At 36.7% G+C, this 16,196-nt stretch overlaps 1 long non-coding RNA gene across 1 annotated transcript; it reads left to right on the plus strand.

Moving 5' to 3' along the window:
• The first annotated feature begins 1,620 nt into the window (after positions 1-1,620).
• Positions 1,621-11,948, plus strand: LOC137487536 (uncharacterized). Its single transcript, XR_011006142.2, has 3 exons — positions 1,621-1,698; positions 10,585-10,719; positions 11,768-11,948. It is a non-coding gene; the product is annotated as an uncharacterized lncRNA (long non-coding RNA).
• Positions 11,949-16,196: the final 4,248 nt, after the last annotated feature.

Genomic DNA, 16,196 nt, shown 5'->3' on the forward strand with positions numbered 1-16,196 from the left:
CCCTGGCCCGGTTGGAAGAGGTGTGCCTGAGCGCGGTTCACTTGGGCTTTGGAGCGGTACGCTTGTGTGTGAGTGCAAAACGGGCCAAAGCCCGAAACTGAAAGTGAGACGTGACTTTTAAGGGGCTGTTTCATATGGATTTATTAATCATTCTTACTGTTCAGTGATCGCAAACTGCCGTAGTTTATTAAAGACGAGAACTCACTTCACGACAGCTGTGCGGCTTCAGCAGACCTCCTCATTCCTGCAGCACGAGAGCTTTATGATTGTTTATGAGCACCAAAAGTGGCGGATCTGTTCGGCGAAATATCTGACTGCGTGTCACCGCATCCCTAAGGACTGTTTGGCGAAATATTTGACTGCATGTCACTGCATATCAAACCGACTGAAACGATATAACTAGAGAAATCTCCATTGTGCTGCTAAGTGAGAGAGCGCTTCTCACTGAACAGCGCAGCAGCGATGACGTAAGCCTGCCGAGGCCCATTTGTGTTGTGAGTGCGGGCCGTCGGGGGAGACGGGAGGGGGGACAACCGTGCTTTGGCCCGGTTCGAGGCAACTGTACCTAGTGTGAGTACGATCTCAGAGTGCAGTGAATGGGAGATTACAACAAATATTTTTTTACAATCCTATTTGCTCAAATAATGAAAGAAAAACTCCCCGATGGTGTTATCAAGACTTTCAGAAAAAGGACAAAAATTGTGTGATACTGATGACGGCAGCCAGAGAAGAGAATAACGTCAAATATTTACTCTTACCCCTATAGACGCTGCATTAGAAACACCTCACATATGCAGTATTTATTTATTTTATTTTTTTTTTTGTAATTGACACAATGAAGATATAATACATTCATAAATGCATATAAATGTTCATACGTTTTAAAAAAATCTAAATATTAAAAACTTTCAAGGATTTAACATTATGATGACTGTTAAAAACGTCGTAACAGTCTTGTGAAAAGGGTCTGTAATGTTTTTGTTTAGGATTAGTTTCTTACACTCAGTATTTAGTTCATATTGTTACCACATGAAGGTGGCAATGAGGTCTTAATGTATGTAAAGAGTCTTAAAAATGGGCTTAAAAGATAGTAAATTTTACTCTCTGATTCCTGCATATACTCTGAACTAATAAACTAGTAACTAATCACTTTTTACAGTCAATGTTATTGTATATAAGCATACTTAACCTGTAGTTATATAGGTGATGGCATCGGTCATTCAATGAAGTGTATTAAGTGTATGTGTTGTCCTCGAAGTCTTCAATGGTTGGCATTTTTTGTTGTAAAGCATGTTAAATGTTTTCAGTGAGCTGATTTGAATTTGGTCTCCAATTCAAGATGTTGTTTTTTCACAGCCAAAGGTTGTGGCCTTTATGCCAGTGACGTTTGCTCATTAAGTGCCATTCATAGATTACCGCAGGCCATGATTTGCCTGTCTAGTGACTGAGCACCTGTCAGCAAGTGGCAATCTCCCACCCTACATCTGCATGCTGTTCCTTGCCACTGCCTGTCCAGTTTCTCATTATCTCAGTGCCCTTTTACTGCCCACATGGCTCTGTAAGTGGGTCAGAGCTGCTTACATTTGCAGTCTCCAAAGTCCCAAATTTCTATCCACGCTCATTGATCAGCTAGGCTGTGACCCAGAAAGCACTGCTGTGGCTGTCCACACACTTGCAGAAGTTCAGAGAGGAAATTTGGTGAGTTATGCACCACGTGTGTTGTTAATCATCTCAGTGTTACTGTTCTGGAATAACTATGTTAGTACTGATGATTGCTTCTTCACTTGCATGAATATAAAAACATCTGTTTGACATAATTGAAGTCATTTTTTATTTATTTTTTTACGATAAATAGCTAAATTGAAGCTACTTGAAATGTTGTACAGAGACATTTGTAAAAGGAAAATTTTGATTCATGAACTGGTGAAAAGAGGACTAAAAAAATCATATTCAAGTAAAAGTACTGTTACTTTTTCCAAAAATGTAGTAGAGTAACGGTGTTTGTTGTAAATATTACTCAAAATAGGAGTAAAAACTAGCCCTCTTAAAAGTTCTCAAATGCAGTGAGCATCGAGTATTGCTCTGTGAAAAGTTGCTCTGTGAAAAATGCAATTTGTGTGTGTGTATGTGTTTGTGTAAATGTAACATTCTGTAGTATATTTAGTCATTGTTCAAGAACTTATACACTGACAGACAGACAGACAGACATAACATTTACTAGACTTTACTAAGACTATGTTAAGCTGCTTTGACGATCCATTTTGTGAAAAAAAACATGTATTGCATTGAATTGAACATTAGAACTATTCATAAAATTATAGATAGAACGATAGTAGAACTATAGATAGAATGATAGAAGGAATATTAGAACTGCAGACAGAACAATAGATAAAAAAATATAATGATAGATAGACAGACAGACAGACAGACAGACAGAAATTATCAGAAACAGAGGTACAAGAGCTGTCACTGGGGTGATACCTTTTGGAAAAAGTTACACATTCGTACCTAAAGGTTTCATATTATTAGCCCGATAGTACATATTAATATTGAAAAAGTACAAGTATTTAAGTTTTGAAATTTCTTCGGTAGTAATATATACCTTTGAGGTACTAATATGGACCTTTTAAGTACAAATGTGTCCCTTTTGAAAAGGCACCACCCCAGTGACCGCTCTTGTTCCTTTATTTCTGAGAGTGAACAGTAAACATCCGCTAGTGATCCGCCACCTTCACACCAGTGATATGCTGTTTAAACAGTCTCTTGGTCTTTGTGTGGAAAGATTTAGAACATCTTTTTGGACACTTTGATGCAGTGGTCACCAAACTTGTTCCTGGTGGGCCGGTGTCCTGCAGATTTTAACTCCAACTCTAATCAAACACACCTGAAGAAGCTAATCAAGGTCTTACTTGGTATACTTGAAACATCCAGGCAGGTGTGTTGAGGCAAGCTGGAGCTAAACCCTGCAGGGACACCGGCCCTCAAGGACCGAGATTGGTGACCCCTGCTTTAATGCTTCCAAATGGTTTGCTGCATTTATAAAGTATGATACGATTTAGTTTCTATGTGTGATTTGATTGGACAGGAATTGCAGGACTTTCTACTTTAGCCAATGCCTAAAGACAAGAAAAAATAAAGTATTGACTGCAGATTGAAGGAAATTAGTGGAGTAAAAATACTGATACAGCACTAAAAATGTCGTCAAGGGAAAGTAAAAGTACACATTTTTTTTAAACTACTTACTAAATTACAATTCCTGAGAAAAACTACTCAGTTAATGTATTTTAAGTATTTGTAATTAGCTACTTTACAGCACTGTTTATGAATTGCAAGCAAATTCTATTTAGTGCACATGCTGTGAAGCGCAGATCGACACGTCCACTTCATTTTGCACTTAATTTTCAGGAGAAAGTTATATTGAGATAGTCAGCTCGTTTCCCTTCACATCTGCATATTACATGTCCTGAGAGATTTGAATCAGATAAATTAGGGCATCTTTGATCCGATGGACACATCTGTCATTCATTATTGCTGTCACAGAGTCTCGAGGATACTGCCAGCTGAGGCTCTCCCAGGAGAAGATGTCTGTCTCTGTCTTTTTTTTTTTTTTTTTTTTTTTAAGATGCTCAAGATAAAAAACACAATTAAAGCATTAGCTGGAATGTTCTGCTTAAAACATTTTATTTTTCTCCCCTCAAATGAGCAGTGCAATTAAGAACATGAAAACTCTGCCATCCTGGCAGGGGCTGTAATAGAATCTGGCAGCTCAATGACAGGGGTGATTACGAGAACTTTAATTGACAACCTGTCATTCTTCCAATGTTTCCGACAGACACCGCGTATTGTTTCATCATTCACAAACACTTAAGGATTCTTTTAAAACGTGGCAGCGAGCGAACCACTATAACCCGCAGCGTGTGTTTTAATCACGCTCCCCCGTGCAGCCTCGATGACCCGCAGAAATGCGTAGATGACAGCGGGATGTAGGCAATAAAGACTCACCATGCCCTCTTCAGCAGTTCTTAAATAGTGATGAGGTGCTCATAAGGAGCACTGCTAGAAGAATAATATCCCCTCTGAAAGGGTCCGTACCTGCGCAGCCATGTCTAAGTGGACGTCTGCAGCCTGATGTGAAATTAAAAAATCCGCCTCTTACTGTGACTCTAATTAAAAACACTTGAATCAACAATTTTGCATGCAAGGCAGCACTTGAAGAAGCGATGCCTGGTGGGTTTTGCCGAGTGTTATTAGCATACTCTTATTGTCTATTCCTCTGTTTAGCCCTGGCGCATGAACTTCCTCACCTTCGATGGTTTAGAACGCCGCCCGTTTTCTCTTCTCCTCACGATGCTTTCATCTAAATGCATAATACGCACGGCTGCGGAGCACTGCGCAAAAACCGCTATCTACATGTTTCTTCCTCTGTTATTTTAAGACAATGCACTACAGACCTTTGAACCCGCTGAAAATGCGATGCATTCAGAATGAACAAAACCACCCTCTCCGGGATTGTTGGTGGACTCCTTCAAGGTTGGCTCAAGAAAAAAGCGAGAAGAAAAAATCAATGACTCTACAAACAAATTTCTTCCAATAGTTTGAATACAGTGCGCCTTATTCAAAAGCGAGACTGGTTCATGCTTGCGTTTATATATTAGCTGTTTGGGAGCCTGCTATGAGCCTTAAACATTGATTCACCAGAATCTCTCTTTGATTGTTCCTCATATGTGTTTTTCAGTCAAATGATGTGCGTTTCAAGTGAATGGATGAAAAGGCGATAGAAAGGAAAAATAAAGCGCAAGCATCCTCTGGCTTTTCCAATTGTTCTGCGCTCGAAGCTTTTGAAATGTGTAAACATGCAATTCTGCTGTCTGTATGGTGCTTTCTTTCCATTTCCTTTCCATTTTGCCATCGGTATGTGCGTAGAGACGGTCAGAACCGGCTGTTGTTTAGACAGCAGACCAGGGTAGCCAAAACGTCTCCGAGTGGCAGAGTTCCTCTCCAGAGGAAGCACATTAAAATGCAAAATCGACCCCATCTGGGTTTTTGATTTGCAATGTAAATCCACTTTGTTGCAACACAGAAACATGACTGTGATCCCAGTATGAGAAACTCTTTGTTGAAGTGCAGCCATGATCTCTTTCTTTCCCCTTTTTCCAAGATTTTTTTTTTCCCTCACCCAGATAAAAGTTAATTGAATCGGATCTTAATCTTGTTCGAGATGTGTCAAGAGGAAAATAAATAAAAAATATTAGCGCGGGGTACAGAAATCCTCTATCTCACAATTTTTTTTTGTACCCTCTGGAATCAGGAGCAATCTCAAGGCTGTTTTTGGCGATTAGGTCTTTGGTGTTCTCGACTGAATGCCTCTTTTATCACGAATGCTGGGGTGTTTTTCTCTGGCTGCCTGTGGAGAGGAGAGTGAGATGCGGCCTGGGATGTCAGTGATCAGCCACCATGCTCAGCTCTGCCTGAGTCTCCTCTTTTCTCCTGGAGGGGCTGACATTGAGCCAGACTCAACAGATGACCCACACAATCACTGCAGCACCTGAAAATAAAACAGTCTTCCTTGGGCTTCATCACCGCTGCATTTGTCTGTGTGTGTGTATGTGCACATGTGTGTGAAAGAAGCATTTTTAAAGGGGCAAAGGAGAGTCTTATGTTTCATTAGCATGTTAATTTTGTGTACAGAGACGGTAAATAGATACATGTTTGTTTTTTGTGTGATTAATTCCACATATTTGAGGAAATGTATAATGCATGCACTGCACTGCACTAAGAAAAAAAAAAAAGGTTTTCTAGTATATTGTTGTACTGTTTTTGTAGGTGATTTCTTAAGGTCAGGAAAAAAGCGTATTGGAACATGTTGCTTGGCTGTCAGTGCACCCATATAGTGCTGAATTATTGATCAGCTTGGGCCCAGCAGTGAAGGAGAGAGAGGATTGTAGTTAGGGAGCATTCACATTAATGAATATTGAATAAGATTTCAGAGTTCAGTGAGATTTTTAAATGGCTATGCTGTTTACATCTGAATATTAAGAACATTTTCTGACACAGCTTGTTGAACAATTTGCAACAGTGCCTTTCAAAAGTTTGGGGTTAGGGAGAAATGAATACTTTTGATCCGTTGTGACAGTAATGACATTTGTAATGTTGCAAATGTTCAGATAAGTTATCTTCTTTTGAATCTTCTTTTTAAATACGTATAACAAATAAAGCAGCACAGATGTTTGCAACATTTGAATAAGAAATGTGTCTTGTTTCTTGTGCAACAAATCAGCAAAAATGAATTATTTACTGTCACAGGGGTTGTTGTTATATTTTAATAAAATATGATAATAGAAACAGCTCTTTAAATTAAATCTGTTTCATAATAGTGTTTTTTTTTTTTTTTTTTTTTTGCTGTATTTTATATTTCAGAACTACACAAAAATAGTTCCAACCTAGTTCTAACTGCATTCATGACTAAAATAGTGTATTTTGCATGCCAGGCCAGTGACTGGCAATGCTATTTTTAATTCAATTCAATTTCTGTTTATTTATAAAACGCTTTTCACAATATAGATTATGTCAAAGCAGCTTATCATAGTTCCAGTAAAGTCCAGATTTCAGAGTTGAAGTTCAGTTTAGTTCAGTTCAGTGTGGTTTAAGTTTCACTGCTGAAAGTTTACACACTGAAGAGCAAATCCACCAAAGCGCAGCTCCACAAGTCTCAATCCAAACAAGCTGGTGGTGACAATGGCAAGGAAAAAAAAACTTCACCAATTGACAAAGTGAAGGAAAATAATTTTAATAATAATATTGTAAATTTTGTAGTGTTATTTAAACACTACACACATAGAGTCCTGAAGTATTTCAGTGCTAATTTGGTTGTCAAGTACTTACACATGTAGACTGAACACTAGGGATGCTCCTACCAGGATTTTTGCAGCCTATACAGAGTACCGATACCTTATTATGGTGATCGGCTGATACCGAATACCAATTTTGTTGCTTCAAACTTTATATTGCATAAAGCACATTTTCCCTCTAAATATGATACTTAAAGCCCAAGCTGTTTTTTTACTTGCATTTTTTTATTTCCCTCTTTGCTATTTGGGCTTATTGGAACCTAATAAGAATAAAACCCAGGCATCATCTTTTGATATGATGTACTTTTAGAGAAAAGTGATGTCCATATGTGTGGACTTGTGGTCTGAATTTCCATAAAACCCAATAAAGTCACCTTTGTGTAGTAGAATAAAAAAACTCTTTATTTCTGCCTTGAACACAGCAGTTTTTTTTCTGACTGTTTTTAATGCATTAATAACACATACACATATATTTTTTCAATATGTTTTGACTATCAATAAACAATTTTTTTTTGCCCATTTTGGACAGTTAAAATAGTGTTTGGGACACATGCTGCAAAACAGTGGCAGGATGACACTGTACGTCTGTAACAAAATATAAAACGTAAAACATGAGCTAAAATGTGCTGTCCACGAATGTGGCCACTAGGAGATTAAGTGGAGATCTTTCTTTACCTAAGAGAATACATTAAAGCAGTTGCATATAATTCCTTAAACATGTCTCTTATAACCATTTAGTGTGGACATGTCATGGTCAGAAATAGCTTTACAGAAAATAATAGATCAAATAGATTTTTAAAAAGTTTGGAACGCATATTTGATGCATAAGAAGTTAAAATGCACGCCTATGAATACATATTTGTTTATTGCAATAAGTATATTACACAAAGGTATATTATAAAATTTTCAAGTTAAAAATATTTTATTTTATTTTATTATTATAATTTTTTAGCTAGGTTTTAGAGAACTTGCAATAATGTCAAAAACACATAACATCTCAGCCTCTGGCGATCAGTTCTTTTGCTAATTTACAGTCGTCTCCATGATTTCCAGGGTATTTTATCAAATTCACAGGCGTCCCTTCCTCTACGTGTAAACCTGTAAACAACACCAGCGATTGGTTCATGAGATCGGCCAGATTGGCGAGTAGCGATCGAGTCATAAAATGCGATTATTGGCCGATACCGATCTCTGGTTGATCGATTGCAGCATCCCTAATAAACACATATGACTGCTATATGAGGATGGCATCACCTTTTTTACAAAATGTGAAAAGTGTGCTTCTCACTGTTAAGTGGACTTGAGAAACCTTTACTCCCTTCACACCTTCACTTGACAAAATCTTCACTCCTCTCTCAAAAAACAATCAAAAAAACTAAACACTCTCTTACTCCAGCACTTAATTCTCTGAGCACTTGCAGTTCCTTTTTATAATTAGCACTTCCTGTGTGTACTGCCTCTTCGTGTTGATTTTCTGAATGTCTCCTCGATTGGACAAAATCATCCACCAAATGACTAAATGTAAATGTAAAATCTTGATTTTGTGGATTACATGGAGACAAAAGCCCTGTACGCATTGCAGTTGTTTCTCATGTGAATGCCTGTAAATGTAAAAAATAAATAAATAAATAAAGTCACTTTATTTTAAGGTACATTTCTGGCTATTAACAAACCATTAGCTATGACTTTAAGCTTTGTAAGCTCTGAATTTTCTGCTTATAATTAGTTACTGTATTAAGGTAGTTTAGATGATTGGTGATTTAGGGTTTATGTATGGAGTAGGATTAGGGATGCAGAACAAGATCATGCAGAACATGTAATAATGTTTAAAAGTACTAATAAGCAGTTATTATCTTAGTAATAGGCACGTAATAGGCAAATAGTTAATAGTGAGAATTGGTCCCTATACTAAAGTGATACTGAAAAATCTTTATAGCTCTTCAGTGATTAAATGTCTGCTTTCAGATGAAGATATATTTGCTTTGGGTGTCTGATTTTGTAACCCTTTGAACCCAGATTTATTCAATTCAATTCAATTCAGCTTTATTTGTATAGCGCTTTTACAATGTAGATTGTGTCAAAGCAGCTTCACATAAACGGTCATAGTAACTGGAACAGTGTAGTTCAGTTTTTAGTGTTTAAGTTCAGTTCAGTTCAGTTTAGCTCAGTTCAGTGTGATTTAATCATTACTGAGAGTTCAAACACTGAAGAGCAAATTCATCGATGCGTTGCTCTACCAATCCTGAACCATGCGAGCCAGTGGCGACAGCGGAGAGGGCATTTATGTGGGCAGGGCGTCGGCATCAGTGCTGACACAATCATCACGACAACAACCGGTTACATTGTGCTGTAACACATAAAAAATAAAGTCGGCTTTTGCAGTCAATGATAATAATTAGGGTTGCTACGATCGATCTCATAAACTGATCACAATTGTTTGTTTTTGAGTTTACAAGTAGAGGACAAATATGAACTGAAATCTTTTTGCATATCAGAACTGAAAGTTCAGTGTTTTCAACAATATTGCAAGTTTATTAAAACTTGGTTGTAAATATAAATATATATATATATATTTTTTTTTACTTGAATATTTAATATATTTAACTTATCATAATATACTTATTGCATTAACAATAGTTTATGGACCTATTTCCTTTTAGTAAAGAAGTAATGGATTTATAGGTGTGCATTTTAACTTCTTATGCATCAAATATGTGCTACAAACTTCATTGAGACGTGTTGAATTTTCTTTTCATCATTGGCAATGTTTCTAAATTACTTTGTTAGTCATTTTTCTTACCCATTTTTTGTGTGCATTTTATTTTATTAAGTATCATCCTTAGAGGGAAAAAGCTTGAAGAATTTGAACCGGTACTTGGTATTGGCCAATCTCCATGACAAGGTATTGGTTCTCGATATCAGCTGCAAAAATCCTGATCGGAGCATCCCTTATAATAATTTGAAAAATAAATAAATACACGGGCACTACATTTCTAACACTTTGGTAATACAAGTGTCCATTTTTACTTCCGAAAAAAAAGTTAAACATTCTAACTATTTGGTCGTATTTGGTCATTTATTGAAGCATCAACTGTGTTTCATGGAGCTGAAATTGTGAATATTTTTGTGTTTCAGTGGTCAAAAAGGAATTTACAAAATTAATTTTTGATCAATCTCAAAAACGTAGAGATGCGGATTTGCATCCCAATTAAAATCACCACACAACCTTGGTGTTTAAAAAGAATCAGCTCATGAGAGAAAAAAATAATAATTTTGGGTTGATACAACTATAGTGTCACTAAAATACTCCCTGCAAATGGAGAAAATCCTTTACGTCCCGCTGAGAAACAATTACCATCTGAATAGGGTAATTAATGTGCACTTTGCAACCTATTTCCAAAAGTTCACAATTTCAGCCGCATGAAACACAGTTGATGTTTAAATAAATCACAAAATACGACCAAATAAAAAACACAGCTAAAAAATAATATATATATATATATATATATATATATATATATATATATATATATATATATATATATATATATATATATATATATATATAATTTTTTTTTATTATTATTTCTTATTTCTGAAGTGAAAATGCATTATAATTGTGACAAACTGGAGTAATTAGTCTGTCACATGACCTCAAAGTTGTGGTCTTGACTCCTGTGTCTTCTCCTTTGTAAGGACAAACTGTTTTACACTGATAGATCTTTGTCTTCTCCAGCTAAGAATGATTTGAGAAGACCACAGGAGCGGATGGAAGAAGGGCAGAGAAATTAAAGGGCAGTCGCATTCTCCGCCAGAAACCATATTAAAATTGGAGATACGTTTTCAATCTGGGATGTCCAGAGGGAAGGGGGTGAGGATCATGAAAATCTGAAGCCTTCCTTCTGATGAAAATGCATGAGGCTGAGCTGTGTTTTGAGAAAATGAATTATCGAAAGCAAACATTATTCCAAAATAGCTTTAAATCTGTGAAATATGCAGTTGAAGTGAGAATTATTAGCCCCCTTTGATTTTAATGATGTTTAACAGAGCAAGGACATTTTCACAGTATGTCTGATAATATTTTTTTCTTCTGGAGAAAGTCTTATTTGTTTTATTTTGGCTCTTTAAGCTATATTATTAGCCTCTTTAAGCTATATTTTTTCTCAATAGTCTACAGAACAAACCATCATTATACAATAACTTGCAGAATTACCCTAACCTGCCTAGTTACCCTAAATAACCTAGTTAAGCCTTTAAATGTCACTTTAAGCTGTATAGAAGTGTCTTGAAAAATATCTAGTCAAATATTATTTACTGTCATCATGGCAAAAAAATAAATAAATCAGTTATTAGAAATGAGTTATTAAAAACTATTATGTTTAGAAATGTGCTGAAAAAATCTTCTCTGCGTTAAACAGAAATTGGGGGAAAAAAAAAACGAGGGCTAATAATTCTGACTTCAACTGTATATGTATAATATATATATATATATATATATATATATATATATATATATATATATATATATATATATATATATATATATATATATATATATTCATTCTGTTACAACATGATTGTGTTCTCTTGTCAATGTCTCGTTAACCTGACTTTCTCCTCAGCTGAGATTATTACAGTAAATCAAACGTCACAATGTCGTCTGTAGCCCGTGTAGAGCGTACAACATAATTTATGCAGTTATTAATTTCTTAAACATCAGGATTGATGGCCAGCCAAATTTGATGTATTGTTGAGCGCAAGAAACTTTTAGGCGCTGGATTTATGAAGCTCTCTACTGGGAGATAAATGCCTTCCATATTTTATTGTGTCATTTTTTATTCACGCCAGTAGCAGTGTATTTGTGCACATTTCTACAGACAGAATGCTAAAATAATGTCTGCGCTACCTGTCATTTACAGACCTTGACTGCAATGGGAAAGGCGGTGATTCACATGCTCAGTCTTTACCCACCTGACCAATTAGATGTAAGAGAACCACACAAGATGGAGTCTGCCTTAAGGAGCAGGTACAAGCCATGCCTGCCTCACAGCAGTTGCTAAGCAACAGCATCTTTCTGTTATTTGGAAGAACTTGTTGCCAGTGAGCAGCTCTATATCTATATATTTATATAGAAAGTAAGTGTGTGTATGTGTTGAGAAACAGTGTGAAGCAAAAATGAAATCTGCTGGATTTTTTTTTCTTCTTCTGTCACCTCAAAGAACAAAATTATTATAATGGAAGAGTCTGTTATTGGTCTGAACTGTGCATTGCCTCTTTTCTTCATCTTTAACATTGTTTGGCTTTTTGCTGCTTTTATTGATAGGAATGGTAGAAAAGGGTTGGGAAATCATGGGTAGAATAGGAGAAATGATGCAAGGTGGAGTCAAGCTTGTGTCTGTGCTGCGCTTGGCTTTGTGGTGTTAAATTTTAATGTTTTTCTCATAGTTCTCATATGATGACTGAACCTTCCCAAAATGTTGTAGAGATGCTTGTGATATGAAGTGAAGCATGTTGTGAATGTGAAGTGAGGAGTAATTGGTGATAGGCTGCTGAATTGTCAAGTAGCACACACCTTATAGATATTGTGGCAACAATGAGAAGTGAACAATAATTCAGTGGACTGGGAATACTTATTGCACTGGTTGCCACATCAAGACATTGTTCAGATGGTTTATTCATTTGCCTTCGGCTTAGTCCCTTTATTTATCAGGGGTCACCACAGCAGAATGAACCACCAAGCTATACAGCAAATGGTTTACACACCCGATGCCCTTCCAGTTGGAAACCAGTACTGATAAACCAGCCAATTTAGCTTATTCAGCCAATTTTGCTTATTCAATTCGCCTATACCACATGACCCATGCATGACAACACCGGGAGAACATACAAACTCCACACAGAAACGCCAACTGACCCAGCCTGGGTTCAATCCAGCGACCTTCTTGCTGTGAGGTGACAGTACTAACCACTGAGTCACCGTGTCAACCCTCAGATGGTCTATTTCAAGACATTTATCATGATTTTTAGCTTTTATTCTATGTACATTAACCAATCAGACTCAACCATTAAGTGACTCTTTATTCTAAATATTCTAAATATTTTTTTAAATGTTTCAAATAAAGACTTTTCTCCTCACCGTTTGATCAAAATTGAAATAAAAATTGTAATAAGGTCAACCCAGGCTCATTGAGAAAATGTACCCCTATATACATCTCTGGAGAACGACAAATATGTCCCAGGAGGTATGTTTTTCTTTTTAAAAATACACCTGTGTACGCTTTTTGAGAGATCAAATTTCTGTTACGAGTGCCATTCGCACCTGCTGCTCTTGCATAAATCCACTAGAGGCTGCTGTCGACTGACTGACTGACTGACTGACTGACCGATCGGCTGACTCACCCTCCTTCTTCCCTAAACTTAACCAATAGTGTTTTCAAAAGCACCAGTTAACCAGGGCCCACCCACTTCCCTAAATCTAACCAACAGCGTTTAAAAAAAGCAATCCAGAAAAAGAAAAGCCCTGATTTTTTTACCACGTTTTCAGATTTTTCTCACCTTGTTATTATTATTATTATTGTTATTATTATTATTATTATTATTATTATTATTATTATTATTATTATTATTATTTGTTTGTTTTTTGCCTTTTGTTTTTGTCTTGCCTGCTTTCTGGAAAAGTTCTTCGCCGGACTCAAACCTCGTCATCGCGGTCAAGTCTTCTCTGCATGTCAATTCCTCTGATGTACACGACGAGCTACTGAACAAACTGGTAACAGAGGAAAAGCCATTCATACGGACATAAGCAGTCAGCTTGTAAGCATGAAATGAAACTACGTCATACTGCCCAGTAGTGTTCGTTTTAAAGACTAAATGCAGCAATATATACTTCTGGCTACATAAATCGTGATCTCCAGAAACGTATATAGGGCTACATTTTCACAATGAGCCTATGTTGAATACTATGACATATTTATAAAAGATTTATTCCTTTTATTCAAAGCTGAATTTTCAGCCTCCATTGTCACATGACCTTTCAGAAATCATTCTATTAACTGGTTGTGAATTTCTAAACGATAAACAAACAATTTGTTCTCATTCACCGTGATGCTTCCACCTAGATCTTCCTGTTTATTTGTCAGCAGAAGTTTTGCATCACCCAGCTCACTTTTGACAACTCCAGGGCTTAAACTACAGATTATACTTGCACATTTTTTGTATGTGGACTTCCCACCCACAGGCAGTCAGACTGACAGGCACTGGACAGCAACAAGCCCAGTGCATTAGTGCAGGTAAAGTTTCTCTTCCTTTTTGGCAAAGAGAACGCCACAGCCCTTTTCCTTAGCCTTGCCTAACATTCCTTTCTGCAGTATTATTATGGTTATTAATTTATTTTTATTATTTGTTTCCCTCTTTCTTGTGTTGTAAGTTAAAATGTCTCCTTTCCTTTTTTTTTGTAAGTACATTTCTACCCCAAAAGTAGAACAATTGAGACGCATTGTATATATTGTTCAGCTCTTCATCTGATGTGGACTATTAGAGCGATTTGAAGCATCATTTCTGTATGTGTTGTGTACAGTATGTGACCCTGTGGAGTGAGTGAATGTTCTGTGTTGGAACGAGACAGGTAATATGTACGCATGGAATTTGATGTATGTTTGCTGGCAGAGGCTGCAACATGAGAAAAACAAATGAGTGCAGTGACATCAAGGACATGCATCAGGAGAATACAGAGGGAGCTGAAGCCTGGACTTGTTTGAAAGGACACAATGCGTTGAATAAATCTGTTGTGTACGCTACAAATGTGCACGAATGTATGTCCATATCATTGTTTAATTTCCAATCTGTCCTTGAGGATATAAAAAGTACTTCCTATCGAGAAGCCTATCAGGAAATGCAAAGTTCAACAGACAGAGATGTAGGAGCTCATAAATTAAACGTACACGCCTGGCTCATCTGCTTGCATGAAAGACAGGCTGTCTAACTATGCCCCTTTTCTCTGTGTATGTAATTAATACATTAAATATTATATCAATCCTGCTGCCCACAGCTGTTTGGTTCAAAGGAAGTTTTGTATGATGGCAGAATGCCCAGGGCCCAGCGCAGGAAAAAGCCGTGCCAGTTTTGCCAAAGGCTGACTGATCACAGGAAGGAACTGAGCTTTGTAATTCAGTGGAGGGTAACGCTGAGTCCCACGCTTGTGGACCATGCTGTCGTTCCTCTCTTTCTTTTTTACATTGTACCCAAGCCATCAAATCTTTGAATGGAATTTCAATGGATTCCCTGCATATAAGCACAGCATTGTTTTGTTTTTGTTGTTGTTTGTCACCGGTTTTGTCTTCTGACCTGATGGTTGCTTTTGTTTATTGTCACCACCCTGTTTGGTTTGCCGCTGTCTCATTGGTGTTCTGTTCTGACAGGATTGCCTCTATAGGGAGAGACAGAGGAGGCAAAGAAAAACATTTGGCTTGTCGGAGGAAAAACAACTGTGAGTGCTTACTTTGCACCTGTGATTAAAGAAGGGTCTACTAAGGTAATTTAGAGTATAGCCTTGCATTTTTTTTTTTTTTTTTGAGTTTATGTGAATTTAATGTAGAACCCTGTTGCACTGTATTAGTTGACCTGGAAGTTGACCTGAAAGTTAAAGTAGACATTCCAGTATCATCCATCTGTCTTTCCGTCCATCCATCCATCCATCCATCCATCCATCCATCTATCTGCAGTTAATAAAAAAAGTGTATTCAGTGTGTGAATTACAAGGTTGCCACCTCCATCTATATTATTTAATTTTTTTTTTTTCAAAAGAACAGACAGGCAGTCATGGCTACTGACAAAACCCAAGTCATTTATTATATGTATATGTTTATTATATATCATTTAATATTAGCATTTTTTTTTTTACTAAGATAATGATTTACTTGATAAGAATAAAAGAATAATGCAAAGTTTTTTTTTCAAGTAACAAAATTTTTTGGCGGCCACTTTATTAGGTACACATTAGTAGTACCGGATTGGACCCACTTTTGCCTTTAGGACTGCCTTAATACTTTGTGCATAGATTTAACAAGATATCGGAAATATTCCTCAGAGATTTTGGTCCATATTGACATGATAGCATCACGCATGCATCATGCATCACACATTTTGCATATGCGCACAACTGAATAAGATAAACTTTTTATTCGATAAGAAAAGATGCGCATGAACTGCGATGGAAACACTTTTACCGCACAAACTCTAGCATGCGCATTAAAAAGGTCATGTAATTTTGTTAAAAGAGATCATGTGATGGTAAAAATGCGTATGAATGGACAAACCATCAGGCTGAGCACACTGTAAAACATTTGAAAT

Source organism: Danio rerio, chromosome 14 (genome assembly GCF_049306965.1).
Source record: "Danio rerio strain Tuebingen ecotype United States chromosome 14, GRCz12tu, whole genome shotgun sequence".
In the NCBI taxonomy this organism is placed as follows: domain Eukaryota; kingdom Metazoa; phylum Chordata; class Actinopteri; order Cypriniformes; family Danionidae; genus Danio; species Danio rerio.